Source organism: Rhamphochromis sp. 'chilingali', assembly GCF_963969265.1.
Source record: "Rhamphochromis sp. 'chilingali' genome assembly, chromosome: 10".
In the NCBI taxonomy this organism is placed as follows: domain Eukaryota; kingdom Metazoa; phylum Chordata; class Actinopteri; order Cichliformes; family Cichlidae; genus Rhamphochromis; species Rhamphochromis sp. 'chilingali'.
The window spans coordinates 2,230,974-2,258,674 of record NC_137937.1 but is presented as its reverse complement, the minus strand read 5'-3'; the positions used below and the strand labels follow the sequence as shown (position 1 = coordinate 2,258,674).

The following is a 27,701-nucleotide window of genomic DNA, read 5'->3' as shown; positions in this document are numbered from 1 at the left end:
ATGTGATAATGCCCTGAAATAGGGATGCACCATTACCACTTTTTGGAAAACGAGTACATGCATTTCAGTACTCGCCGATACCGATACCAAGTACTTAATAAAAACATGATTTAAATTTGCAGGTAACAGCTTAGGTCCTATAATTTAACAAAAAACAAACAAACAAGGGACTAGTTTGGAATTAAGAACATTTATTTAAAATGAAAAGCATGTTGTATGCAACATATTACAGAATAAATAATTATAAAAAGAACAAAATTTAATTTTAAATTTGTTCGTCTGTTTCTCTGTTTAGAAGTCTCACTAGCACAGTCACAGCTAGGATGACATCAGAGGCTAGTGCGTCGTAGATGCTCACTTTTTTAGTTATTTCCTCAAAGGGGGCGAGGATGGCAACAGTCGTCTCCATAAGAGCCCATTGGTGAGCGGCGAGATAGTCAGGGAGTTCATGCTCGGACACCCCCAGCACTCGCTTTTGCTCAATGAGGGACTGGAGCATGTAATACGTGCTGTTCCAGCATGTCTGTACGTCCTGCTGCAGTCTCTTTATTGGCTGGTTGAGCTGTCCCTGAATGTCCTCGAGGCGGAAGTAGGCTAAGGCGGAATCTTTAAAATGCCCAACTATTTTCCGCTGCACTGCTAAAGCATCAGCTATGCTCCTCTGTGCTAATAAGCCCTCGTGAACAGCCAGTTGGAGCGTGTGCGCGACACATGGCAGACTTGGGAGCCCTGCGTCATTCATGGCTTTAATCATGTTTGTGGCATTGTCACAAAGGACAACATGTACTGATGTCTTAGGTATACCCCATGTCTGGAGCATTTCCTCAAACACATGCGCTATAGCCTGGCTGGTGTGCGAGCCGCGGAATTGTTTCGCATGTAATATGGCTCGCTGCGGCGTGAAACTCGTCTATCCACTGGGAGGTTAGGCTAATCAGCGACACGGGGCTAACACTGCTTGTTCAAATATCCGTGGTGAAACTAAATGCAGAGGAGGCTTGCAGCAGGCTGTGGATATGTTTTTTCACGGACTCGTGTAGTTTAGGCAGCTCCGTGTCAGTCATGTAGTGGCGGCTTGGGACATCATATCTGGGCTCCAGAACATGGAGGAGATGCAGGAATCCCACATTTTCTACCTCCGAGAGCGGCTGGTCACTCAATGCAATGTACTCGATAATTGCCTGTGTTATTTTCACAGCACGTAGATTGTCTCTGGACATTTTCTCTCGTCTTGCAGGAGTTTGCTGCAGCGTGGGTTGAGTTGGTTTAGAAGCGTGGGTAAACTCCTTGTACTCGTTGTCGTGTTGGGATTTTAGGTGCTTGATTAAATTACTTGTGTTAAATGCGCTACCTTTTGAGCCTCCTCTGGACAATTTTGCTGAGCACAATTTGCAGTCCGCCTTTGTTTTGTCGTCTTCATTCACTTTGAAATAGTTCCACACGGCTGACATGTCTCGCCTCGCCTTCTCCCCGCTCTAAGCTGCAGCCGGGGCCTGGGGGCGGGCACTCGGCGCCTGTGATTAACCCCTTACATGCCGCTCAAACATAGACATTTCTCAAACCGTGGTATCGGTCCTCGGTATCGGGGGAATTTTAATGAGTACGAGTACTTTAGAAAATGTGGTATCGAGGCCGATACCAGATACCGGTATCGGTATCGGTGCATCCCTACCCTGAAATCACTGTTCCAAAGCTTGCTGGCTTCATAGTGAATATGTGGGGACCAAACTGTTGTTGTGTGTAAGAACTTACACAGCATGACTTTACTGGAGTCAGCTAGCAATGAATGCCTCTGAGGACAACATCACAGTTATAACTAACAAATCTAACAACAGGAAGCAGAAACGATCAATAAAGAGGCAATTTTACCGAGTCGAAGCACAAATCAAACAGGAAATAAAACGAGTTCATCTAAATTCTAATTGAAGTTCAGTGTGATTAAAACACACTGAAGATTATTAAATTCAACAACCAGAAACACTTCACACCCAGTCGATGTCTTTTTGTCCAACAGTTCCTTTTCTAGAGTTTGATGTAACCTGAGAAGTTCTGTCCAGAGCCTCAAAGACATCTTACCAGCAGTTCTACGAAACATCAGGATGTCTGAAAAAGCAGAAAGCAGGGAGAGTGAGAAGACTCACACATTCATTCAAATCTTACAGGTTTTATTGTACAACTTAGAAAATAAATGCAATCTTTGCCACAGCTAATTAGATTCACACATATAGCACTCATTAAAAAATACTAATTAAAAACAGCATCTACTACTATGAATGTCTGAATGTGTGATATTTAAGATAAAACACAACAAGACAACTTATGTTAAGTGTGTACGTTTGTTAAATGTTAACTTTATTCCAGTAAATAGAATTTCCAGGTTAATCATGCCGTAATATTTACATTTACCCTGAAACGTTTCTCGTGTTGTTTTCAAAGGACACGCTAAGTTATTTGATTATCAAACCATTTGAAACAATCATTCACTGATATGGTTTATGGAGGTCGTAAATTTGGCTTTGACTTGCACAACCAAATTTGTATCTGAATACAGTTTTTAATAAATGAAATACCATTAATATTTAAAATGTTTAAAATGAGGTTGAATATATTGATAAAACCAAAGTATCATGTGTTTGTAAATTAATGTGCTGGGTTGCCGCCTCACTTAACTGCCAGACTCTCCTTCACTGTTAATTGTTGTCTTCTAACATTAACTGTTAGCTCTGATAGCACAGACAGTGAAGTCAAAGAAAAGGTAACTTCTATGCTTTTGCCTTGTTTTTGCTGGTCTCATGAGATGAGCATGCTTTTTGTCCTCTGCTCACTGGCGTCACAGGTACACGTGGATTTCTTCAGCTTGTGCATCGACAGGAACCAGCCTCAATCTGCCAGTGACCTCAGCAGGAAATGTTTCAAACATTTACTCACCAACAGCTGGTAACTGATGACTGAAGGAGCTTCGATCCATAATGGAGTGTGAGGTTCTGCATATGCAGCTACATGGATTTGTGCACGGAGAGGAATTACTTATGGCTTAACAATGAATGCTGCTTCAGTCTTGTACCTTTGTATTAAATGACCATCCTGAGAGATTTACTGTTGGAAAGTTGAGATTCTTCAAGCCCAAACACGAGCACTTTCCCTTAGCCGTAATTGCTAAATTTTCAGATGCATTTTCAGATTTGCATTTCAGTCCAAATGACACATCATTTTTGTACTATTTATATATAGTTTGTACTATTTAAATATCTTGACACTAGCTGGTTTGTTTTCAATTTGACTTAGCTTGCTTTAGTTTTTGTGAAAAAAACAACAACAACTGCAACTGAATGAAAATGCTACCTTGGCCTTAATCTATTATATATCATAGTGTTACATGAATTGTGAAAGAACGATGTCATTTATTCCTTTCATGCTGAGAGGATGCACAAAACGTTACTAATGATTAGCCCAGGGGTCTCACTTTGAGAACTATAGATCTAAGCGCTAAGGTCCAGGTAATTTGTCAGATAGCCTCAGAGCACTGACTTTACAAAGTATGCATCTACTATTACAAAAAGTCAAGAACTTGGTAAACACAATCCACAGGGCCAGCCTGTAGGAGTCACTAGTGAGGTAACAGTGACACGAGCCCTCACTTTGTTCCCACCCACAAATACTGTTCATTAAGATGGATGGAGTGCCTTGCCAAGCCAGGAGCACAGCTGCAGGGAATGAACTGTAAATTGGTCTCTCGGGTGGCCGGTAAGTGCTTTAACCCGCTTTTGGTCAAATTCCCCACTTTTTATATGTGTGGTTGATGGACAGTGCTGTCCCATAATACAGCAAGTAACAGAAAGGATGGAGCTACTAGCAAAGAAGCTTGGTTCCATGTACATTACAAGCTTTTTATCATGAGGTCTGATAGTCATGCTTCCCTCCATTAGTTTTGTTCATTGGTTTGTTTCTGTGTCTCTCTTAGCTTCTTGCTGTAACTTGGATGAAGACCACACACACACACACACACACACACACACACACACACACACACACACACACACACACACACACACACACACACACACACACATATATATATAATTTATACAGTATTTATAAACTGTATTGTAAAGCGCAAACGAGAGATAGACTTACTGATCCACTTCACCACTCAGACTGGATGAGTGTGGCAGGATGGATGCAAAGTGAGGGAAGTTGAGACTTAAACTTTTCCAGAATGAAGCTGTGGAGTTGCCAGAAGGTAGAATACCAGATTTATAGGACAGGTGCAAGTACCTGTGAACTATGCTAAAGATGCCCAAAGGTCATCTACAGTACTTTCAGAGTATCCAGAAGGTAAGACAGCTGTTGAAAGCCAGCTGAACAATAGGAACGCGATCTAAACCATGAATCCATAAACTCTACTGGTCATCAGATACCCAACTGGAATAATAAGGTGGCCACAGGAAGAGATAGAGGCAAGATGACAGTATACTAAAACTCCTCATAATGGATGGAGGTCTTCACTCGAAGTCTACGAGCAATGGAAAGAGGATCAGTGAGTTTCACTCCCTCAATCCAGGAGTAAACACACAGCGTCTGTGAATACATCAGGAAGATGGCTCCCCGGGATGAGTTGCTCCAAGAATGGCAGGCAGCTGAAGACAGATGGTGATGAGGAACAGAACAGGAAGAGGAAATATCATGGATGACCAAGCCCCTATATGGAATGTTACATTGACAAAAAGATAAAGTGGTTGACAACAAGAAATCCTACCAGTGGCTAGAAAAGGCTGCCTGAAAGCACACGGCAGAATAGGCCCTAAGCACAAGATCCATAGGAGCGGGCGTGTACCACAGCTGACAGGACCCAGGTTCAGACTGTGGGTGGCTGTAGCTCAGTAACCAGAGCAGGTCATCTACTGATCGGAAGGTTGGTATTTTGACTGGCTGCCCCAATCTGCATGCCAAATATTCCTGTTACCTCAAGTTACTCTCCAATCCATCCATCAGAGTACAAATGTGTGTAAATGGTAGATAAATGGTAAATGGCCTGTATTTGTATAGCGCTTTACTCAGTCCCTAAGGACCCCAATGCGCTTTACACTACATTCAATCATTCACCCATTCACACACACATTCACACACACTGGTGATGGCAGCTACATTGCAGCCACAGCTGCCCTGGGGCGCACTGACAGAGGCGATAGGAAGATAGAAGATAGAAAGCACTTACGGGAAAAAGCACTTGTATAAATGGGTGAATGATTCATCTTGTATAAAATGTTTTGAGTGCTCCTGAGAATAGAACAGCGCTGTATAAGCATCAGTCCATTTACTGTGCAAGAGACTAACCAACAGATAATACCAGAATATAAAATACAGGCTGGGACAGGATACACTGAGAGACAGAACCAAATGACTGGGATAGTGTAAAGAAATATATGTGATTTACATGGACTATAGTCTCAAAGTCCCAGTAGGAGACAAAGTTAAAGCTGGTTGAGAAGAGCAGGTCTAGGATCCTGCGAGACTTCAGGTTCGAGACAGACCTGCTGGTTTACCAGACACACTGAATCTGATTGTGGATTTACAAGGAGCCAATGAAGAGAAGTCAATGTAGGAAATAAATTCTCAAATACAGTGTTGTATTTGAGAAGATGCAGGGGTAAGGTTGCTCTAAAAAACTGTGCATAGTACAGGTCAGTCAGTCAGGTCACCTGGAAGTGTTCCATAGAGTCTCATCAAAAAACAATGGACACAGCAGTGTAGTCACCTCAGCCTGCAGGACAGGACTGGACCCCAATTACAGGGTCTATACACTTTGTGGATGAGACTGTTATCAATGCTTTTAATAGCATTTTTCAAAAGGTGGAAGTAAACATGAGAAAAGTACATAGCATCAAGGGCAGTTCAGGGTTGTTTTGGTTGCTTGATGAACTGTTACTGCATGGAGGAATTTGACATTTTAAACATCAAAGTAATGTAGAGGTTTTTTAATGCCTTGTAAGATTTCCAGTTTTGTAATTCCTGGATATTAAACATTCTTTCAGCGGAGGTTTAGCCCACCAGCACAATTTCCTTGAACTTGTGTGTACTAATCTTTGGCAATTCCTCTTGTAATCAGGATGTTCATGTCCTACTGTAGGTTGGTAAAGAGAAAACTATAGAAGAGGATCAGTGACTGCTTGGCATCTGTCTTTTTTCTTTAGTGTAAAACAAGAGGATGGAGAAATTTTGACCTTTATTTTAATACAAAGTTTTTGTTTTGTATTTGTGCCCATTCTATACCATCAAAATGCTAAAATGAGGATTAATAAGTTTCCAGATGCTCTTAATTGTGTTGTCTACAAATAAAGATGCAAACACAAAGTCATTTCAGGAACTCCGTCTGGTCTTATTTCGTGGGTCTGCACTTACCACTCTGGAAGCAAGACTAAGTAAGAGTTTAATTCTGTTAACAGACTGCTCCCTGCACACTGGGGCAAGCCAGGCTCAATGGGGCCTGATTTATGTGCTGACAGGCTATGGAGGCTCAGTGTTCTGTGTGCACTGGAAGACAGATCACTGCTGGAAGCTAAATAAAAAATCAATGAGAGTGAAGCTGGTTGGTTAGGGAGAGCGTCCGCTCGGCTTGAGTTTAACAGCGTTTTAACTCTCCGCTGACTGAGGTTGGGGGAACGGCCATCGATTTTGCCCCACTGCAACCCCAGCCCCATCACCTTCCTTTCTGTCTTTTAATAAGTCAGTTTGGTGTGTGTGTGTGTGTGTGTGTGTGTGTGTGTGTGTGTGTGTGTGGTATACTTTAGTTTCTTTTTCTGTCAAAGACTGAGATGTGAGTATGTAAGTGAGGGTAACACACCTTTTAAGACTCACATAAACTTTTAATATACTTTTCAAAAAATTAAAGGAACTTCATCAAGTCATCAAGTCAAGTCCTTCAAACTTCTGGTGTATTGATCTGGTCGGTTCAGTAGCAGACGATGTTGTTAAGTTAATCTGTTTCAGCTGCATTGGTGCTATTGGAATTAACAACAGATGCACAAATGCATTGGCCATACTTGGACCAAGGTTGCACTGGTACTCCAACTCCAGGATGCCACATCATTATGTGCCATTTCGTTTTGTTGTGTCTTCCAGCACAGACTCAAAAACACGGAAAAGATTCCAGGAAACAGACAATTACTCCAGGAGAGGTTGATAGGAGAGCTCTCTTACAGGCTTTCACAAAGCTTCACAGATGTTCCAGCATTTTCCATCACATTAAACTCTTTAAGATTTAAGTAACCCCTATGCTTTACTATAAAAATAACTTATAATGAATAAAAGAAAAGAACATATAGTGACTCTGTACATTTTGCTCAAAGAAACCACATGATGCCATCATGAATATGTCACACCGTCAAATGTATGTGGAGTTTATGGAAAGGACTAAGTTGTCTGTCGAGCAGCCTATTTAAATGTACGCCTTTCCCTGTCATATTAAACTTTAGAGTATTTGCTGCTTTTTTGAGGTGTTCCAGGAGAAGGTGTGGTGCTATGTTGCTTTTAATAAACTCTTTAGTATGGGGATAAAACTTACATTTGTAGACTTAAAGGTAAATACAAGGCTTTTATATACAGGGATTTGTTGCCATGTCTAGTACCACTAACTGAAAGGATCACCAATTACAGGTTACAGTTTCAGTCTTGAATAAATAAATATTTTACAACTTGTCGTTTCATTTAACGTATTCAAATCACAGGTGGAATAATGCTTTAATATTTGCTTAAAACGAAAGCTGTGAACATCCATCAAAAGCAAGTGAAAAAGTTTAAGAAAAATGAATTAATAATATGTAATGATGTACAGTGAGTACAGCTGAGATTGATAGAAAAAAGGACTTTTGTTTAGTACTGGGAAAATCTCAAATTTGACAGTGCCAGACAAGTAAGGGTCACCAACAGCACAACAATTAGTCCTGTGAAAAGACATTTTATGTCCGTGGAGCTGTTACCAAAATGTCTCAACAAATGGGCATCTAGTTTTAGATGTTGTGTAAAACAAAAGAAAAAACAAATCGGCCTGGCTGCTAAAGTACCGTAATGGACAAAAGTCAATGAGCAAAATGAGCCACCCCTCAATTTGTTGTGTTTTACTTTTTTTCCTCGTAATGTTTTAGTGGTCTTAAGCGGTTCTTCTCCAGGCTTTGTGAAGGTCTCTCAAACCTTGTCCTCATACACTGATTGCTTTTTTTCAGTTCGGTCCTTGTGCATGAGCATTTTCAGAGGAACCTTTGAATCATGTAAGCATAAAAATGGAACTAGGGGCGATCGTGGCTCAAGAGTTGGGCGTTGGTTTGGGTTAGGACCGGAGAGAAATGTTAATATTAGTTTGTTCCCTGATTTTTGGTGCCCACTTGTCATATAAGTTGGATTGTAGATAGGGGGCGGGGTTTAATAAGAATATTTTCTTCTTCCTGCTCCTTTTCACACATGATTGTAGTGCTTTATTGATAGAAAGTGTGGTTGGTTTGTTTGATCTGTTGTACCAAGTGTGAAATAAATTAATTAATTAAATGAAATGAAATGAGAGTTGGACGTTCGCCTTGTAATCGGAAGGTTGCGGGTTCGAGCCCCGGCTTGGACAGTCTCGGTCGTTGTGTCCTTGGGCGAGACACTTCACCCGTTGCCTACTGGTGGTGGTCAGAGGGCCCGGTGGCGCCAGTGTCCGGCAGCCTCGCCTCTGTCAGTGCGCCCCAGGGTGGCTGTGGCTACAATGTAGCTGCCATCACCAGTGTGTGAATGTGTGTGTGAATGGGTGGATGACTGAGTGTATAAAGCGCTTTGGGGTCCTTAGGGACAAGTAAAAAGCGCTATACAAATGCAGGCCATTTACCATTTAGACCAAGAAAAGAACCAGTGTTGTGTTTGCAGATGACAACCAACCAACAACACATCTGTCCCCATTTCTTTAGCTGCATCTATGAACAGTGCTGAAGATAACATAGTTCAACTTGAATAAAAGAGTAAATTCAGCAGACTCGAAAAACAGACATGACATTTAAAACAAGAAATCACATTTTGAAGCTGCTGATTTCATTCACTACACAAAAATACAACATTAATATTACAAAATAATATTTACTTTCATACAAGTGTGGGTGAATGCAGGACACAGACATTTAAACAGATGATAATATAGTCTGTTAAAAACGATTTCCCCTTCCTAATTTATTAACATTTCAATATTACTCACACCTGTGTAAATAGGCTTTCGATACCTGTGTCAAAAGGTAGGTGTGCTCTTTAGATTATAGAGGATTAATCCTTTAATCGTTTTTAGGACGCTGAGGTCAGTTTTGTGAGCCACACCAAAGGCCGATCACTATCAGACCTGCTGAGTCAAGAAATCACTGAAAAAGAAGCTGACAAAGTGAAGTAGGTTAAAAAAAGCAACACATCCTGCCATGATCTTAAAGAAATGTGATGTTAAGCTCAGAACAACAACAATTATTATATTATTAAAAATTAATAAAGAGACTGGGCTAAAGTGGCAGCAGTGGCAAAGCAAAAATCACTGTTGATGAAAAAAGAACAAAAACTCTTGTCTCACATTTACCAAAAAACATCTTAATATCCCCAAGCCTTGAAAAAATATTCTATGGACTCAAAAGAATTGATCTTTTTGGAAAGCTTGAGTCACATTATATCTGGCATAAAACACAGCATTTTAGAAAAATAACATCACAGCAGCAGTCAAACAGGAGGTGATGGATGAGGGAACCATGAAACCCGCTCTCTTCCAGATAAATCCTGAAGCACAATCTCCACCTATGAATGGCTCAACAAAAGTAAAACAGAAAAACAATATGAACATTCTGGAGTGGCCAAATCAGAGTCTGTACATAAATCAGAGAGAGATGCTTTGAAAGGACCTTAAACTCAAAAACGGTCCAATATGGCTGAATGAAGAACATTTCTCCACAGTGATGAAGCCTGGCAGGTCTGGATGACTTTCTTCCCTTAATAAATTAAATCCGCATTTAAAAACAGCATTTTGCATTTACTTGTTTATGTCTAATACAATACAATAAAATAACAACATTTGTTTGAGGATTTGAAACTTTTGAGTGTCGCCAATGTCTAGAATAAGAAATCAACTCGGAGGCCGATAGTTTTCTGTGGCACTGTCCACTTTCATTAATGACCAGACAAAAGCAGAGCTCGCACCAAGTCACCCAGTGTTTGTATAAATAAAATCCCTGGGCAACAATTTCTCAACATCATTACTGTTTTTAAAAAAATGTAAAAGTTTAGCAAGACTGCCAAACCGTAATGAAATATTTCCATGACACTTATGTTTAGATAAAAAAGTGTGCTGTATTGTGCCCTCTCACCCCTACTGCAGCCCTCTCTGACTGGCTCTCCCTGATCACCCTAATGAGGCCTGGGCATGAAGCAGGGCAAGAGGGCAGCGCCATTATCCCATGTCTCCCCCATTAAAATCACTTCCAACAGCAGTGACTGTCCAACATGCAGTCATCCTCCGCTACAATTAGCGAGTAAAATTATGCAAATATAAAACAGGGGAGCTGCTGTAAGGATGCACAACACAGAGATGGGGAGGTGATCTGAAGGAAAAGTGAGGAGGCGGGTCGTCCAGAGGGCAGACAGTGATTAGTAGCATCAATGTATCCATCGTCATGGAGATGATGTTGTTTGGGTGGGGACAAAGTGAGGTGACTGAGTGACAGGAGTAATTACTTAGGAGAGGTCACCCTGGGGTGATAGGGGGTGAGACGGCACTGCTAGGGACCCGCCGGCCCCCTGTGTCACTAACAGCCACCTACTGAACTTTGCACAGCCCCGTTACAGAGAGGTCGCTGTACATACGCTTTACTAACAATAGTAAGCGCTGAGCTTTACATGCATGTAAATCTGACTTTGCCCACCTCCAAACTCTTACAGTCCACTAAATGACCATTACGTTTGTTATTCTTGAACACATTCTGTCCTTTTTCCATCAGGACATTTCTAGTCTTCTTGATTTGCATATTTTGAGTCTGTAGTGTTCAGCTAATGACTGTGACCTGTCCGGGGTGTACCCTGCCTCTCGCCCAGTGGCAGCAGGGGTAGACTCCAGCCCTGGATGGCTGGACCTAAGCTTATTAATTTATTTCTTGACCAACAGGTGAGCAACTGAAAAGTAAAGATTTTTGTCCTGATGTTGGACACTGTCTTATGCTTAAAGCTACTGATTCGTTCATATTTGTGGACTGCATTTTTAAGCTAACGTTAGCAGGTTGTGCACATTCCTGGTGCTATGTGGGAAAGAACGGCATTGAGGTAAGGCGCTTTGGAGCAAGCATAAACCCTCCTCAAGTCCTTTATCTAGAAATTAAATCCAGCCATGAGGAAGTGCAAAAGTTAAAGAAGTTCTATTTTTTTAAGTTCTGTTCGAACAGTAAACAAAAAAAACAGAAAAACCCAAATGCATGAAAAGTGCTTCAGTATCGCACACAGAATCTTAAAGTTGTAATTTTAGCTCAAACCAAAATATTGTCCTGACCCTTGTCAGCCCCTACCATAGTATCACTAATAACAATTTAACTGTTTCACTATCAGTCGATGTCCCCCCTCTGATGGGCTGTTACATAATAAAAGGCTTTTTGCTGACAGGGACAAATGATTGCTTCAGTTCAGTTTGAGGAGCATGTTTTGTTGTTGCTCAGTCATATAAAATTACCACGTTGAGTCCACCCTGCACGCACTGATACAGTTTCTAAACTGTCCTTGAATATGTTAAAAAACACACGAGGACTAAAAATCTACCCTCTAAAAGCTTCAAACCGATGCTCACAAGCACAGAAGCACGAGAACACACAAAAACACACACTCACAGACAAAGCCTGAGGGGAAGTGACAGAGCCACCTGGAAGCGCTGCAGAGCCTGCTGTGAGTAGAGGAGTGGAGCTCTCTCCACAGATCAGCCCCACAAAGGGATCTCTCTGTCAGTGGTTTACTTCTCTTCATACGACTTGTCACCATGTTCTTCCTCTTTAGTGCTTTTCTCTCTTAGATGAAGCCGTGTTAGAGTGAGGGTGGAGGAACGGCGCTCTAATGCATTCAGAGGAGGTTGGTTGTGAAGTCTGGTTCCCCCCATGCTCTTCCTCCGAGGCTGGTCTATTGATTGTTGTGTGCGTTGCTGCTTCCTGAGATCCCCGTCAAGCCTTGTTATACCAGCAGCGTTCCTTTGCCTCCCTTTGGCAGGTAACTACAGCGGTGCAGTCTCGGATTTTAACAGTTCCTGAGCTTCATCTGACACGTTCAGGCTTTTTTCTCAGTATTAGTCTTCATTACATTTGGTCCTGAATGGGCATTACTTTGTAGTTTTGACACACTGCTTGCCAATTAAAATGTAAAACTAAATTTCTTCTTAATTTCTGTCAACAAAATTTTAATTTTTGTAGGTGCTGGTTTTCACGGTGTTTCCTCTGCTACTAAGGCGCTCTCGAATTCCTAAATAAAGCTTAGTGAATGTCTTTAATCGCCAGAATCTAAGCATGGACAGAGCAAATTTCAGCAAGCACCTTTAATATTAAAGACTGAGTAAACACAGTTTTTACATGACTTTTATTTATTAAGGGAAATGAGTTATCCAAACCTACCTGGCCCTATGTGAAAAGTAACTGTCTCCCTGGAAAACTGAGTAGAGTTTCACAAGCTGATCATCAATACGTGATTACTGCCAGACCCGCTGAATCGAGAAATCAGTGTAGTTGGCTAAAATATCTCAAAAACATCCACCAATCAACAGAAAAAGCTGGGAAACAAACGTTTTCACATCTATGAGTTACAAAAATATCACAAAGTCATGTCGAAAGCTGGGAGCCAATGGAGAAAACCTGGAGTAGTGGTAAACTTTCCCAGGAGTCTTTCCCAAAATTACTCCAAGAGCACATCAACAACTCATCCAGGAGGGAACAAAACCCCAAACAACATTTAAAGAACTGCAGCTCTCACTTGTCCCAGTTAAAGTCCACAGCAGGTGAAAACCACTGCTGACCAAAAAGTCCGTTCTTTTTATATACATGTAACACCAAATCACAACAACCATCACCTCAACAACACGACAATAACAGAAAGAAAACCCCAACAGTCAGCCTGAGCGACAGTGGGAAGGAAAAACTCCCCACAAGGCAAATGAATGTGACGCTGTATCTAAACATAATAAAGACTATGCAAAGCGAGATATCTGCTTGTGATAGAGCAGCTTATTGAGTGACAGTATATGAGCGAACCAAAGAGTGACTGGAAAGCCTTTAGGGTGCCGACAGCCGACTTTTCCTTCCCATGTTTTCCTGAACACGTTCACGGCAGTCACACGACTAACTGGGAAGCGCATGTTTGGCTGTTTTGTTCCCGCTGCACACTGGATAGCCTTAAAACTTTGTGGGGAGCTTCTGAAAAGTTGATCCGAGTAAATATTTTATGTAGGCCATTTTTGTGTTTGATTACCCAGCTTGCTGATGTGTATTGCAGCCCTGGGAGCACGGGGAGGACAAACTCGACCCACCGTTTGCCACTCATTTGATGCACTCATCCATACAAGCTCCCTCCTTCACTTTCTCTCGCTCTTTGCTCTGCCCATTAACTTCAATTAATGTGATGGTTCATCAGCGGTGAAGGACTCTGTCACGGGGATGTACCCCACTACTTATCTGATTACTCTTAATGGGAGAAAATACGATAAACAAATTCAATTATCCCTGACCTATTTCCAGTGGTGGGGACATGAGATTATTATTCATGTCATCTCTGACGTATGAATATGAAGAGGTCTAATTACCTTGGTGTCACATTATGGATGGACAGGGTATGTAAATATATTCCGTATTCATGGTGATGAACCTCTCTGTTTTGTAAAGGCCAGAAAGGGAGTGAGCGATACTGGAGATGAACACCCCCTGTTGTGTCCTCGGTGGCCATCAATTCTTCACCGAGAGCGGCCTTCGTCCGCCTGTATTGATGATAGGAGTGCCGGCACCACAGAGTCCTCCAGCAACCACACAAATGATGAAGACGGATGGATATAGATTTCATTAAATCTGGACCTGACTACATGAAGATTGAAGGAGGTAATTGAAGACAAAGGCACGCTATGTTTACCAATCCAGCTTCTTATCATCTAAATCCCACTTTTAAGCATTTCGCACACATGCGTTACAACAGCTGAGCCTGTAACGGCATGTAATTTTTGCTTTTTCTTCTTTATATTAAACACATAATTCCTCTTCAAATCAGTTCTGGTGGTTGGTTCAGTCGTCTCGTTTACCTTAACACTGTTTAACTGTAGGAGACGCGTTTACCAGCTTAGATTACACAGGTTACACATTTCTGAACATTGCTATCATCAAGAAGTAGGATTTAAAATGAACGTGTCTGCATGTCTGCTGGTTGCTCACAGATTTTAAGGTGAGGACATGCCGCGTGTTTCCAGCTCGTTCCGTTGCCTTGAAGTTGACAAAAGAAATAACACAGTCACCATGTGGAGTTAGGACTAAGGCCTTAACGAATAAGCTATTTTTTTAGAAACTAAAAGATGTAACTTTACACAAAGCCTTGGGGTTTTCAATTAATCTATTAAAAGGGTTCAAATGAAGTTAATCCAAACTCTGCGCCTGACCTTACACAATGACTGAAGACGTTACAAACATAAAGTGCCAGTATAGATGCTTCAATATAAAATGTTATAGAAAATAGGTGAAACTAAGACATACGATATAATAAATAAACTCCATATAGTCCTCTTTTTAATTTATTTTTGCTCAGTATGAAGACGATTTAAATATTGTGCAGTATAAGGTGACTTTTATGTAGTGCTCCTCAGCATGGCCTGTCTATGGAATAGCATGGGCTCCCTCTGTTGGCCAGTTGCCGGCTTGTACTCTAGCTTTGATAGAGGTGATGTGGGGCCAGTGTGACTGTCAGCGGAGATAAAAGGAGGTTCAGGAGTGTTTGGGCCACTGCTCCTGTTTCATCTCATAAAGGGAAACAAAAACTGAAGAAATTCACTTGAATTAGCCGTTGCTGAGAATGAGTGTCTGCTGCTCTGAGTCCTGTGCTTCCTTACATTGAGCTGTTGACTGCTCATGTTCAAACCTTTATGCTTCTTTATGTGCCTTTCTTTCCCGTTTCTCTTCTCTAACTCACAGCCCTCTCCACTTTTCCCGTTTGTGTGTGTGCACGCATGTACATGTGAGAGAGAGTGTGTACATTTCTCTGAATACACTGGCGCTTGTGTCTCGGAGAGTTCACTGACTCTAAAGGATCGATGAAGGGAGGAGATTCAGAGCCAATTATTTTCAGCTTAATGGTCCCTGGGGTGTAGGGGTGAGCAACAACAAAACGCCTTCAAGAGACATCAATTCTGGACAAGCCAGATCCTCCATCTCTGCACTGCCACAGTGTGGGCATCAACTCCCAGCTCTCAGGAGGAGAGGGAAGTGCACGTACACTGAGAAACACGTGCACGGCAACAACAGCTGGAATGTGTAGACTCCATGTGACACACTAAACCAGCTTGATGGCAGACAGGTAAAGGAAAAGAAATCTGCTCAAAGCCGGAGGAAAGGGAAAAGGAAGCCAGTCCACTTCTTATCCATCCTTGGTTAGGCTTCCATCTTGTTTTAGACACTTGCTAGATAAGCAAACATTACTGCAATGAAAACCTACATGAACCCAGACTGGCTGCCAGTGACCCAGTGGATGTTTACAGGTTCAAAAGTGATTGTTTTGTTGTCTTTTTCTCACTGTGCAAAGCAGTCACGGAGACTATTTGGCCGTGCATGGCCGCTTAGCACTTGACTGTTTCTCAGTTACGTCATTATGTCATTGATTTCATTAATGTCGTGATCTGGAGTTCTTGTTTTACCCTCAGTTGAAGGTGGGCAGGCCCTAGGCTCTGCCTGCTTGTGGAGCCTTCTGGTGTCCCGCCCTTCACACCTGAAGTGACCAGTATTTAAGGACCAACTCAAGCTTCTACTCTCTGCCAAACTGTCATATATTGGCTACAATAATCAGGCTCTTTCACGAGTCTTGTGGTCCCTGGTGCTAGCATCCTTGCTCAGATGACATCTCTCATCGGCTGAAGGGCTCATATTGCCAGACTGAGACCGTTTCCTCTGGTCTGCATTCTCCAGCCCAGAGGAAACTTTGATAAATACTTATAGTTACAGTCACGTGCCTGTCCACCCTGCACTGTGCAATCATAACCAGTTGATTCCAGTCAGAATCCACTCAGCTCCTGCAATATCCAAATAAGAATCCAGTTCACTCTGCACATTAAGTTTTCCTTTCATTAAGTCACACACACTAACTCCTTTCTCCTGTCTGGCAGAAGTGGCCTCTGGTGGTGCTCCTCTGTCCCCCACCTAATTCCTCTTTGCTAATCTCTGTGTGAACCTGGCGATAAACCATTTCAACTTCATGCTGTTGTTTTGGGTCGTTCAAGAATCCTCCATCACGAGTGCCGTGTTTGGCTTTGACAGTAATTTGTAAACCAAATTATTTGAACTACCTTAGTGTTTCCTTCACATGCTGTTGGAAAAACACCAAAATAATTTGGAGATATTTCCCCTGAGTTATGTGGAGGCCAGTTTTAAGACCAAACAATGCATTGTTTAATTAGCACATGCTTTAGCCATGATGATATTTGCATTTCACTCGCTGGGCCCATGTCCTCATTTTAGGTTTGGCAGCGTTTTAGTAGGTAAAGGTGATGCTTGGACATGAATTGAGCTGCGGTTTGGGGAAGGCCTCGAAGGGGACTGGCGACGGCTCCCGGGCCTGGCAGATCCCCATGCACTAAATAGGAGTGAAGAAGTTAAAGAATTGAGAACAAAGAGGAAGGGTGGGGCACGTTAACAAGAATGAACAGCTTGCACAACTGAGGGAACCTATATATTTCACAAGCATTTCTTGCTTACTTAAAAAAAAAGATTTTTAAATATAAAACACTGCCTATTATAATATCTACATCAGTAAGGACAGCACTTTCTTTGTCACATCCCAAAGCTGATATTATATGCTTAACATGTCACTTCACCTACTACTGAATTACCTTCAATTAAACATATTATTAGAGACACATTATTTTAGGTAACAATGGAGCAACCTGAAAAATGAAGGCAGTGCACGAGTGCCACAAAAGATGGTTCCTCTTGGGGCCACATAATCTCCCATGTTCATATATATTAAGAGCTTTAAAAGAAACATTTATAGCCTGGCACAAAAAACTGTTCTGCCCTTTAAAGATAGTTTCCCCTGTCAGATCAATTCTGAGTTGAGTGATTTTTTTTATATAGATATATATAATATATCATATATTTTTTATAACATACCAGCATATCTCTTCCACGTGGATGAAGTATGTTGTTTATGATGTTGTTGGTGTGTTGAGGCGCGTACTTCCCGAGTGAGAAAAGAAAAGAAAAACTCTCTTTAGAAACTTCCAGCAGAACCAGACTTGGGGAGGAGCCGCCATGTGATCTGCAGCGACTAGTTGTGGGTGAGGTGAGGAAGACAGGACAGAGACACGCTGTGGAAAAGAACCAGAGATTAATAATAACTAATAATTAAATGCAAAGTGGCGTATAAACACATGGGTGAGTGAAACAGCTGATAGAAGAAACACTCAAACACACTCAGTGCATCAGGTGAATCCCCCAGCAGCCAAGACCTATTGCAGTGTATCTAAGGGAGGATTCAGGCTCACCTAATTCAGCCATAACTATATGCTTTATTAAAAAGGAAAGTTTTAAGTTCAATTGTAAAAATAGAGAGGGTGTCTGTCTCCCGAATCCAAACTGGGAGTTGGTTCCACATTAGAGGGGCCTGAAAGCTGAAGGCTAGGATATTTAAAAGTAGAATGGGAGGCAGCTCCCATTCTACTTTTAAATGTCCTAGAAACCACAAGACTGCAGTCTGAGAGCAAAGTGCTCTGTTGGGGTGATATGGTACTAGTATGGTGATAATATGGCATATTTCTCCTATACTGGCTTCCCTTCATTGGCTTCCTGTTAAACCAAGAATTTAAGGTCTTAAATAATCAGGCCCCATCTCATCTTAATGACCTCATAATACCATGTGACCCTATTAGAGCACTTCGCTCTATTCGCTCAATGTTAATACTGCATTGCACTGGGTTATGATTTTGCCCATGTAGTGTTTGCATACTTATGAAAACTATCCACTTGGTCCGCTGCTAAATGCACATTATAGCTGAGTTCACTAAATGGTATATTAATAAGCAATGTGAGATTTAGATGCTAAGGCTAATCTGGTAATTGTGATGCGCCATGTGACGATTAGCTTGTTCAATATAGTGTTTGTCGAATACCTTTGTGTTTAAAGAGCGGCCTTTCTTGGCACTATTCCACTGCTAAAAGTTGTTTTTCGGCCAGTTTACATGTTGCTTAATCCAGTTTTTTGATTTTCCACATCCCAGTCAACCTTGAAAACTTCTTGGCCAAACTCTAAGCTCTCTACCAGTTGCAGCAGATGGCCATCCCGGAGTCTGGTTCTTCCCTCCCACTGTTGCCAAAGAGACAGAGATGACCTGATTGTTGGGGTTGTCTTTGTTTTCTCTGTATTATTGTGGGGTATTTAACTTACAACAAAATCACCTTGAGGCAACCGTTGGCATGATATGGCACTATATAAATAAAATTGAATTGAATTCACATGTTCCAGTTCTGTCTCATTTAGTCCATCAATCTATCAACAGAATAAAAGCATGTGATCAGTAACTCCTGAATGTCTCGTACTGTCATTTGTCCAGGGCATCATTTTACTTCTTGTTTCTTAAAAAAGTTTTATCCAGCACAAAGAAAGTCTCTTAATGTGACATTTTCCAATAATGCTTGGTAGCACAAAGTTTACATTAAACACGTATCTTAAATCTTTTCACAAAGACTGACAAACAATGCAAACTGAAAACATCCATCAGCTTTCCAGCAAACCACTTGGAAGATGTATTACGTTCACCTTATGCAGACTGCTTATTGACTGCTGCTGCTACTGCAAAACTAAATAAAGATTAAACTGAACTGAAACCAAGTTTATGCATTTTGACAGTTTTTCTGTTGTAAGATTTGTCTGCATCAGGCAGGTGTGTAGGTGGTAAATGGGCCGTAACACCAAACAGCTCTGAGCTGGTGGATGTTTCATATTAAAGCTCCTCAACATTCACGTGTTTTATTTTACGTTATTGTATATGCAGTGTGATTCTGGTTTGTGCTGTTTCATTAAACTCTTCCTATAACTGGAAAGATTTAAGGTGTATTTAAAGTATAGATCTGTTATTCATGTTTTTAGCACATAAAATAAATTATAGTTACATAATGGAAACTGCATTAGAAGAAGATATTACCCTGTCACTAAAACATAAATGTTGACTTTTTTGTTCCCGATTTGACAAAAGACTAGAGATGGCACGATACCACTTTTTTATGTCCGATACCGATATCATAAATTTGGATATCTGCCGATACCGATATGAATCCGATATAGTGTTTTTTAATCAACAAAACTGTTTTTTTAAATATCTTGCTGCATTTTGTATAAGTTCATACTCAAGTTTAAAACAACTACTACACTAAAGCTATTCTGTTATACCTGTATGCAAAAAAAATATTTCATAGTTCAGCAATACTGATCAATCTAATAAACTTAAACCTACACCATCCTCCCTATTCTGGTATTTTAAAGAGTACTTAGCGTAAATATTAAGCAACCTAACTAATAGGGTTCCAACTCCCAGCAACAACAAAAATAAATAAATAAAAAATAGGGAACCACCCCTCACGCTCCACCTCATGATGCTTAATCAACGTAATCAACCTTAATTTGATGCAGTGTGAAAAAAAAATGCACAGAAATAAATTATTTTTCAAGAAATATTAAATAGATTCAACATCTTTCTTCAACAAAATTGCAGACTGCACAGATGGTACCTTCCCAAAGGAAAAAGTACTATAGCTTACTAGGGTATATATATTAGACTTAATAGTCACTATATACAGTAATTGACTTCTATTCATTTTACATCAAATTAAAACTTTGGGTGTCAGATAATTATTTATTAAAAGCTGGACATTTTAAATGAGAATAAGAAAGAAAAGTATGTCTTTGTGTCCCCTTTTCCCTGTTAATGCCCTATCGGCCCCCCTGGCTAAACTTTGCTAGATCCGCCCCTGCACAGTGTCAGCTACGTAGAAAAAGATCCTTGAGTAGAAAGTAATATTAAATAAATTCTAACAACAGCTGATCAAGCTTAAACGTGCTGCTGTTGTTCAGCCGCTGGTTTCCTCTTTCTGGTGCAAAGTGGGCCAAAAACAAACAAGAGAGAAAAGCCGATCAGCTGATCATTAAGCAGTTTCATGATTGAAGTAGCAGCAGGAGAGGCAGTCGCTCCATATATCGCTTGTTAAGCTTAACGCAGGAATGCTTTACAAACATTCAGAGATGGACTTACACACTTGCTTTACTTCTCTCGGGATAACTTTGTGGGAGATGAAATGCCAGGTTGCTAGCGAAGCTCCAAATGCTATCCAGACCACCGACAGGTCCCGCATGCCACAGCTGCTCTATCACGTGATGCATACTGCTCCGACTGCTAACGTTCTGAGGTGAGTTACGGCGTGTTGCAAGTTTTGTGAGGTGCTTTCGTGATATTTAATGGATCGGATTACATTTTTTATTTTTCTCCGATATCCGATCCAGTAATTTAGGTCAGTATCGGACCGATACCGATACGTAATATCGGATCGGTCCATCTCTACAAAAGACACTGTCAAAGTTCATGTATGCTCACACATGTAAAGTGACTTGAACTGAGAGCAAACCTCTCTCACGTCTTCTTTTGAAGGCTTGGAAATGTAAGAAATCATAAACAGTCACTGTCAAAACAGGTTGACAGGAAACGTGATCCTCCCAAAATAAAGGAGCACGTTTTCATGTACTGTAACACATTGATGAAGAATAACAGCATCAAGAGAAAGTCTTTGTTAAATCTGTGAATCTCCCTGCATACATCCGCTCCGTCTGCATTTTTACCTCCATCGTTTGATTGGAGTAAAAACACCGTTGTGTCTTCTGATAATTATCTTAAAAGACTGGAGAGGTGAGGGACCCGCTGGGCTCGGAACCATCTCCTTTCCCAGGTTGCAGAGCAGTGGGATGCCTGGTTGTTTAAAGCAATCCCACTGGGTGTCTCTGAGGCAGCTTTCAATGAGGCGCCACCGGCGACACTTTCCCCTTCCAGCTTAGTGCTCATCAACTATTTAGATATGCACTTAACGCTCCTGGGGAAGCTAACATCGAGCTGCTGGCGGGCAGAGGGAGAGGAAACACTTGTCAAAATAATGGCCAGGGGATGAGAAAAGAGGAGTTCTTTGGTGGACCATGCAAGGCCAAAACAAAGCAAAACTATACTGAGGTGGCTGGGGTTTTTTGCACAAGAGCGGCGAGAAGAATAAAGGGTGGTTTTAATCCAAGAGTGCCCCTGCACCCCCACCCCCTCCAGTTCTGCCTGTGAGTCCCCAGGCACAGAGCCATGAGGACTTCTTCCTCTTCCATCCTTCGCGTGTACAGACACATCCCTCTCTCTCACCCAGGCTCCCCCACATCCTGTGCTCCGACACCCTTACTAGCCTTCCACCACCACCACCACCGCAGAACCTCCAACACCAACTCTCCCCTCCTCCTCTTCCATCTCCATTGCATCCCCAGACTCCCACAAGCAACTCCATGAGGGGTCGCATGATGAATGAGCAGACAGTCAGCAGGACCTCTGTGTGTGTGTGTGTGTGTGTGTGTGTGTGTGTGTGTGTGTGTGTGTGTGTGTGTGTGTGTGTGTGTGTGTGAGAGAGAGAGAGAGAGAGAGAGAGAAAGGGGGAGTCTGCATGTGTGTGTGTTGGTCAGAGAGTGATGACCACAACTGCCAGAGTGATCACAGTGGGATTCATTATGGCGACAGACAGGGCCGCCTCTAAAAATCTGACCGAGTGTGTGCGTGTGTTTGTGCACGCGTGCCAGTGTGTGTGTCTTGACAGGCCCTCCACTAAAATGGCGTCTGAGGATTACACAATGACTGGGAAGGAATAAACAGCCTTGTGTGCGTGCGTGTGTGTGTGTGTAGGTTTGATAAATTATTTACATCAATGAGAAAGCAGCGTCGACACTGTTTATGCCTGCACCTGCTCTTCTCAGTGCTTAAAAGATGATTTATGTGTTATGGTCACATCGGATTTCGGCAACTATTGGTCTGCCGTCTTTTGGGACATAAAGCGGTGGTTACAAAGTGCCGCAGGCTTGTTTGGGAGGCGGCACAGTGAGAGAAGAGCAGCATCATATAACTGGACCATACAAACTCCTGTCCAGAGAGCTGTTACAGCAGTTTGTTTGCGCTTACACTCAAATGAGTTATGGACACACTAAGGGAGGGAAGGCTGGCAATGCTCTCCATGAATCTTGTAGTGTAAGAAGCTATCATCAGGATAGGTTGACACCACCTAAGATCCTCACTATTGCTTAGGAAAAGATAAAACAAGGCATCGCCGTGTGATGTCTCAGCTAATGGGGTTAATTAATGGGTATAAAACATGTTTCAGAAGTAACACAGGAAAAGATTCATGAGGAGTAACATCTGACATGACAATTGTTACTGTACTCAAGTAACAAAGATTAAAGTTGATACTGATTTAAACTATTTTTTAAAAAATGGGCACAATTCTGTAGTAAAATGATAAATGGTCTTTTTTAGTGAAAGCTGCACACTTCAGCCGGACAATGTCAGGTAAAGTTTTTCCAACAGCGTGGCTTCATACAACTACACTGCCCTCATTTCAAACGATATGACTGGGAGAACAGGGGAACAACAAAACGCAACAGAAAACCATTAGTTTACTCAGGTAACATACACTTAGTGCGTGTTGTTAAAAGATGATGAAACACAGTGATAAACATACTCCTGTCAACTTTTTTTAAAATGTGTTACTGGCATCAAGCTCTGAATGAGTAAACATGTCTGGAGGAAGAGTCGCAGTTTTCAGATTGAACAGTCATTATTTTGTCTTTGTTCTGTTTCAAAATCTTGTTTTTATTTTGGAATTTGTTTTCGCTGAATGTTTCACCCGTGTTCATACGTCAAATTACAAAACAAAGTGTGCTTGATGTGTTCTCTGCCGCTATAAACCTGACCTGACATAAAACAAGTAAAACAACAGGCTTGGATGTAGATTTGTGTCTTATTGTAAGGGAGGAATAAAAAATGTAATTAAAATTAAAATTAAATGTTCTGTTCTGAAGCATTGAAAATGTGTTTTGGATAAATCATGTCACTGATTTATACCAGCAGAGCTGCACTTCTTAGTGAGCACTGTCAGTGCCATGTACTGAATAAGTGTTAACCCCCTCAATGGAATAATTTCACCTGCTGTAATTAGTGAACATAAATTCTGACAACTAAAAGTAGAAAGAAGTCATATGTACCTATTTTATAATAAAAAGGTTTTGCTACCCAGGCTGCTTGTTGTAAATGGAAAGACGCAGAAAGCTAATAATAAACAAGCAGCATAAAAAATAATAAAAACTGTCAATGGTAAACAATGTTTGTAAACTTGACCATATACTTTTACATTGAAAAAAGTTTTTATTCACTTTTAAAATGCATGTCCAAATTTTTAACTTTAACCTCCTAGGACCTGCGTCCACATATGTGGACGTCACATTTTGGGTTATTTAGACCAAAATACTCCATTTTGCTCTACAAGGGCCTGATATCCACTTACGAGGACATTATCCTGCTACCGTTCTATCAAAATCTTAAACAAATATCCTCATATGTGGCTCTTATTTTTCTTAAAAGCAAAAATAAGGTAAAAAAAAATAAATCTGGTAATTCTTTGTTTTTAAATTCATCGGGCCCCAATATGCCCAAATATCAAAGAGAAAGTAAAAATGCTGCTGTGGAAGAGTTCGGGTCTTAGGAGGTTAAATTGTAAATCTAACGATTTGTGTATTATATTAACAACTGCCTGTAAGTAAATGTGGTATATGGTCACCGTGTGATACAGCAGGGTCTGCAAGCGTTACATGTCATAAAATCTGTAGAAAGTTTTCAGTTTAAAATTTGCTCAGTATAATAATATCAAATTATAATAAAGGCCAAACTTTTAAAGATTATTCTAGTTGATTCTTTAAGATTCGGTGTGAGATGAATACTGAACGAACAAAATCCTTCTTTTCTGTTTGTCTTCATATCCACGCTTTACATGCTCTCTTACTTGAACTTTTACCAACATCATTGCACATCTTACATTAATTTGCCTCCAAAGTTGCACCAACATTGCTCCACTGTAGCAAGCAGAATGTGATACTGCACTCGTCTGGAGCGTCTTAGCTTCACATTGCATCATTTTCCCTGTAGTAGCTCCCAACATGTCCCAGATATCAGTCTCCTGCTGCAGACAGGGGTGTCACAGCCAGATTTACATACAGCCCCAACAACACAGACACCCAGCGGTACCACAATGCCACACACCAGTTCAATATTTCATAGCCCTATGAAATATGCCTGAATATGTGCTCGGCATCTGCCATCTTTGGGGCTTTGCAGCCCCCAGGAGGCCTGTTTGATCTGTAATTGGGAAGTGTGCTGAATTAATCAGCAGTTTATCCGCTTTTTAATTGAAATAACACTTTCAAAAAACACAGATAACACAGCACCACTGATCCTCCTCATATTGTCTTTCGCCTATTGTCAATTTTCATCTGTGTATTCACGAATGGTCCGTTGAGATTCAAGGGAAATAACAGTGTTGGGAATCAGAAAAAAGCTAATAAAGACAGAAATATCTTCACTGTGCAGACAAAACAGCGTTCCATGGAGATTTCCTCTGATGTTTCGATTTTTTTTTCCACTGTTGTGTTGTTTGGTGGGCCGCTTGTTGATTTTTCATCCTAATGCTCTTCAGTCAAATAGCAACAGTCAAATAATAGTGGATTATATAATCCATAAAGCATAGTTTGCATTTTGCTTAGTGATGCCTGAGGCCATGAGCTTCTGTCATACGCGCTTGGCTTACAACCTTGTAGCATGTAGCATGCTAATGCTGTTTGCAAGATGCCATAGAAAGAATTATGCTGCTATATGAAAACGAGTGAACTCTCACAGATAGAGTAGTAGAGCTGTGGGCATTCAGAAACAGCTTCCCTTTAAGTATGTTTTTATATATTTCCTAAATTATTTTATTAGCTTTGGTGTCTGCAACTCTAAAACAGAATTCAAAGTTGCCTCCCTTCCACTACAGCATAGGTGTCAAACTCTGGCCCGCGGGCCAAATTTGGCCCGCAGCCTAATTACATTTGGCCCGCGAAGCCATACCAAATTACTATTAGAGCTGGCCTACTGGTATTATACAGCTAATATATATATTGTTTAGTATTAAGCTTTGCTTGTTCCATATTCATGTCACGGTCTGGCTGGCAGACCGTGGGGATGTGGGGAAAGGAGGACCCAAAACGCAGACTCTGCGATGCAAACAGTGCTCTTTATTTACAGTGAAAAGGCTGTAAAAACAATAACTCCCCGTTGCTCCCTCGAACCCCGTGTGCGTGCTTCCCTCCGATATCTGTGCTCGTGCTCCCCGCTGTTGTGTTTCCGCACCCCCGTGCGTGCTGCCTCTCCGGACCACTCCTCCTCCTGTAGGGAAACCAGAGATGCAGCCGTCAACACTAACCCTCGGCGGGCATATACGCACAGCACAGACCTACGCTAACACACACTGACTTGGTAAGATAACTCAATGATCCCGCGTCGGTGGGAGCTCCAAGACTCTCCTAAGTAGCTCCCCCGACGAGCCCTGATCAGCGGCAGGTGTGTGGCTTCGGGTGTGGCCAGTCCCTCCGCAGGGCCACACCCCTCAGGCCTGCAGGTGGCCGAGCTCCATCCTCCAGGCACACCCGCAGACATACACACCCATACCTCGCCTAAACATATGAGTGGGACACAGACTAACACAGCACAGAGAAACACACATATGTACACGCACAGAGAAGGAGAAACGACACCAAAAATACATAATAATAATACACAGGTCCATGACTGCCCAGGGATCCTGGGTCGCCCAGTCCCAGGACCCTGACAATTCAGTTTTTCAGCAAAACGTGTTTGAGTCCATAAGAAAAGATTAATTCTTATATCTGGAGGAATAAATATATTTCAGTAAATATTAATGTTAGCCCGCAACTTTGTTCCAGTTTTGAATTTTGGCCCACTGTGTATTTGAGTTTGACACCCCTGCACTACAGCAACACGAGCTGAACAAGGTAAATTTGAATGGTCTTAATCAGTCATATTAGCCTTTGAAAGACTGATGAGGTGATTCATTAGTTTTGCAACATCTGTGTCTAATGTAACTAAATTTCATGAATAACTATGGATAATAGTGAAAAAAAAAACAACAGAACAAAAACAACAGGACCAGAGGAAACCAGGTTTGTGTTCATTTCTATGCCAAATATTCTTTTTTGTGTGTGTGTGAGCAGCAATCTGCTCATCTCTGTCTTGCTTCTGGTTGGTTTCTTGGGTTTTTAAAAAAACTGCATCTTTTCCAAAGCTCTCAGGAGTATATAAGTATTTTAATCTAAAGAACAGTTATGTCCTACTGGAGCAGTTCCTGTAGCTGAGACGTATATTGTGGTGTGGGCCACTTTGAGACTATTTGCTTCCAATTATTTGTAAGAAAAACACAGCAATCACAGAGGTAAGTCAGCACGACAGACTTCTATATTAATATGCTCATCAGCTATAAGAAATAACAAAGGATAGTGTTAAGATCTGAAATTACAGTCATGGCTGCCTTAATCGACAGTGTGGGGACAAAGCAGGGCTGCTAGCGCCTCCACGTCACGTAACTGGACCACTTCAGCACAATTTTTATGAAATTATTTCACAATTAATATACCCAACTATGACACATAGACAGTCCAAAAATTCTATCCTTCAGTTCTGGTCAATGACATTCTTGTATTTTATTTGTATGTCACTATAACAGGTGTCTGTATCTGTGCATATAGAGATGATGGGTGCAGGTTGCTAATCAAACTTTCTAGAATAAAATCATTACTTGGCACTCTACCCTCTCAACAAGTTTCAAGAAGAGGAAAAATGTCAGATGTGATTCAAAAATGTCGTTTTACATTCTGATTATTCAGGATTTTAGTTAATGATAATTGTTTGTTAAATCCTTGGCTATACCAGCTTTAATGGCTTTATTATTGCAGAACAGTCTCAGTGCTGCATAGCTCAGGGTTGAGATCTGAGTATCCATATGCTGTCACTACAGTACAAAAATGGTTTCTCTCAGCTGCCTGTAATGTAGCTATATTTATACTGCTTGAAAAAAACGTGGAAGTGTCTCCAAGCATCCCCCCGACAGCAGCCATATGTGATATAATAAATTGTTGCAGTGTAGATCAATGTCTGTGGGAAGAGGTGAGGGAGGAAGGGAGCAAGTCTCATTGTTCCTGCTCTCTATATTTTTGCTCTTAAGGAAGATCCTCCGCTGCCTACATGACGGATTGCGACCATTCTGGAGTGGCCGTTTGGTACTTGGCATCAAGGTGGACTGGGAGCCCGGGGCCGTCAGGTCTGAGACGGCGGCTGTCCCCAGCGC

At 41.4% G+C, this 27,701-nt stretch overlaps 1 long non-coding RNA gene across 1 annotated transcript; it reads right to left on the bottom strand.

Annotated features, from left to right (window-relative positions):
• Positions 1 to 9,127: 9,127 nt before the first annotated feature.
• LOC308404601 lies at positions 9,128 to 20,783 on the bottom strand. The gene is made up of 3 exons (XR_013973157.1): positions 20,498 to 20,783; positions 17,364 to 17,560; positions 9,128 to 16,827 (listed from the first exon to the last, which is right to left on the bottom strand). It is a non-coding gene; the product is annotated as an uncharacterized lncRNA (long non-coding RNA).
• Between the last annotated feature and the right edge of the window lie 6,918 nt (positions 20,784 to 27,701).